Source organism: Aptenodytes forsteri, unplaced genomic scaffold (genome assembly GCF_000699145.1).
Source record: "Aptenodytes forsteri isolate BGI_AS27 unplaced genomic scaffold, ASM69914v1 Scaffold95, whole genome shotgun sequence".
In the NCBI taxonomy this organism is placed as follows: domain Eukaryota; kingdom Metazoa; phylum Chordata; class Aves; order Sphenisciformes; family Spheniscidae; genus Aptenodytes; species Aptenodytes forsteri.
This window is the reverse complement of record NW_008794624.1, coordinates 1,141,790-1,145,318: the sequence shown is the minus strand read 5'-3', so window position 1 is coordinate 1,145,318 and position 3,529 is coordinate 1,141,790.

Sequence of the window (3,529 nt, the reverse complement as noted above, 5' to 3'; positions counted from 1 at the left end):
ACTGGTTAGCCAGCTAAACACGCTCTATTTTTACCCTGCGCTCAGTTGTGCCCCACAATATTTATCATTTCCTTTCGCCACATGACAGGCTCGGCAAGGAGAGAAGACCTTTGCCGACCACCTCTCCCCTGTGCTGCGGGAAGGGTGCCCTGCTCCCCAGGGTGGCACACCAACACTGCTGACTCCATCAGCGCAGTCTGCTCGCTTCCAGATGTCACCAGCTCCAGCACAGCCTGCCTGGGGCCCTCAGCCCTGCCAATACCTCCAGGGCATTTCAGATCAAGCCTACTGACAGCAAGTTTGTCCTGCCCTGACTTCCAGAAAAATATAAGGCAAAAAAAGTCTGATTTCAGGGCGCAGCTGTAGCATTTCAGCCCACAAACTTACCCACAGGCACTTCTTCCTAACCAGGCAGCGTGACGTTAAAACTGAGGACATTTGGATCAGGTCCCCAGGCTGCTTTATAAACACATGCCGGTACAATTTCCTTCATGAAAAATGGGTTATATATAAACTACAACAGAGATTTGCAGATGCCTGCAGTGAAGAGCCAGGCACGCTCCCCTGCCGGGAGAGCAGGCAGGACCCCAGGGGCAGCAGAGCACAGACGAGGCTGCGTCCTCCCCCAAGGAAGCATTTAGAAGAGGCAGGCTCCTTCGCGCATGATCTTCTTCTCTCCAGGGACCTTCCTCACCTCCTTCTTGCTTCAGATACAAACCCAGAGTCTTGCAGAGCTTTTCAGGCAGCTTTTTGGCACAAAGCAGGAGGAGGTGTGGGCAAGGAGCCCCATGCATGGGGGAGCTCCCAGGTTCTCAGCAGCACCTGGCTCCGCAGTGCTGGCATGAACCGGCCAGTCAGCATTATGCCTGTCTATCTGCCAGGAGGAGAGCTCAGACCTTGAAGCTGCAAAAGATAGAATTAAAGCCAGTGAAACAAAGCCAGAGTGGCTGCAGAGCTATGATTAGAAGTAGCGGCTGCAGCATTTCCCCCTGTAAAGAGGAGGCGCTTTCTGCCCCTCCCCTGCAGCCTGTGGCACTGCTGACTCACGGATCGCAGGACAGTGACACCCCAACGCCTGTCCTGTCCAGCGTGGTGGCTTCTCTCTTGCCCTGTGACCTCCAGCTGCATCCTTTAGTTGGGTGCATCCAGCTCCAGGGTAGAAAAAGGCCACCATGCTGCATTGCAGGCCACAGAGATGTTTCCCTGCAGCCCTGAGCACCCCAGGAAAGAGCCATACTCCTTCACTGCAGCCTGGCAGCGTGCCTTCTTCCTTGGTCACAAAGCCAGGCAAGCCAAGTGCTTCCTCGAGGGAAGATTTCACGGACAAAACACTTCCAAGGTGCTTCCACCCTCCAAGACGTGGCTGTTGCAGCCCTTGCTGTGCTGTGACCCTGCCATGCCCAGGCAGCAGCAGCAGCATCCCCAGCCAGCAGGGCCAGGCTCACCCCGGCACAGCTCTTCCCAGCTGGAGGGAATCAGCCTCAGCACTCAGTCCCTGCAGCTTTTAATTACGGCAAAATCTCTCCCAGCTGCTTGACATACTTCCAGCTGATGACAGTATGTCCCCCATCCACCTCCATCCTCTTCCTGAGAGCCCAGCCACTTCCAGTCCTCCTGCAAGAGCAGGGATCTGGGCTGGGACACCTGAGGAGGTTATACCATATGGGGTATATGTGTGGCATCCCACTGCTGCCTGCCTCGTAGCTTCACCATCCTGCCAGCTGCCTGGCCACAGAGTCACCCTGGGCCAAAGAGCATGGGTGTCGTGTCACCCTGGGCATGACCAGCTGCATCCCTCCACCCAAGATCACGAAACCCAGGGCTGACCCATCAACTCCCAGTGCCTCGCTCACTGGAGCAGCAGCAGGACATAGATGTGATGCTCCGAGAGGGATTCAGGCTGGACCAGACCAAAGCATCCCCAGCTGGCTACAGCCTCACGCCTGAGCCATACAATAGTTACACAGCCATCTCTTTTTGTGCTGGGAAATCCAGAAAGGAAAAAAAGTCAACATCTCAAAGCCAGCGGAGGTTGCTAAGTGACAGCAGTGCTTGTTTCTATCCTGCCGCTTACAGCATGCCTACGCTGCAAAGGAAGGAAGTGAGGAGTAAGGGGTGTAAACATGAGTATATTGCCAAAACACTCAACAGAAACACAGTTGCCAAACATATACATTAGCTGCATGTTTTGGCTGCCAGGAGAGAAATATTTACTACATATCAATTATTCCAGCCTCGGAGCATTTTACCTGCAGAGGAGGATTTCAGGTATTTGCAGCACTCATGAATTTGCCAATATTCCAGCTGAAATGTATTTCCAGACCAAACTTGTAGGGCTGTCAGTAGCTGCAAGGACAGCTGCAATGAACTGAGATTTCATCCTTACGTTGTTTCTAATAGATGGCTTTTGTTTTTCCACCAGGATGTGGCATTACGCAGCGATTAGGAAGCACAACAGAAAGGCAGAAGTGGACAAGGGAGGGATGAATGCAGCCTTTGTATGAGCTCCTGGGGAAGAAAGGAGATGGTTTCGGTAAAATAAAGGGCACACACAAACCTATGTCATTGGAATTATGTTGAGAATTGAAAACTAAGTTAAAAATAGACTAAATGCAGCACTGCTGATCCAGTTGAGAAATTTGCCATTGCTAAGCTGGATGGATAATAGATATCTTTCAAAAAAGTGCTCATCACAGAGGAGCTTTAGAAACTAACTGCATGGGGGCAGGCAGCCTTCCACCCAGCTCAAGCTCCAGCCTTGTCTCTCCCATTGACCAGCGACCACGTGCTGCCCCGAACACGCTACAGCGCAGAGGAGCGACCGGGTGGTGAGCAACATACAGAGGGCATGTGCCCATGCTGCCATCCTTTATCTGAGGCAGGGAGCAGGGCACTCTGCAGCACCTGGGAACCATCAAAAGCGCTTATTTAAAAAAAGCATCTGCTCCCTCTGCATAGAAGCAGGCCAGCCCAGGGAGAAAGTAGGGCACTGATTTGTCCCTCTGTGTGAAAGGGAATAAGGCAGGGAGTATCAGAGAAGGGATCTGAACAGAGTGGTTTCCAAAGCAGAACCTGCTGGCAAATTAAAATATAGCCACAGTTGCTGATCGGAGGGACATCCTTGCTGTCAGCATGGCTGCCATAGTGCCTTCTGGGCACAAACAGCCCCATCTCCTGCATCAGCACAGTGGCCGCGGTCCCCACTGGTTCAAGGGGTGAGAGCCCTTGGGGTGCCCTTTTCACGGCCCCCATGGGGCTGGTGATCTGCAAACCCTTGGGCTCACGCACCCTCTCGCTTGACTTTCCAAACGAAGGAGGATTTCCCACTGAGCCTACCAGGGGAGGTGCCTCGCTTGACCTGCTGTTTACTAACAGAGAAGGACTGGTGGGAGATGTGGTGGTCGGAGGCCGTCTTGGGCTTAGCAACCATGAAATGATAGAATTCTCGCTTCTTGGTGAAGTAAGGAGGCGGGGCAGCAAAACCGCAACCATGGGCTTCCGGAGGGCGGACTTTGGCCTGTTCAGGACG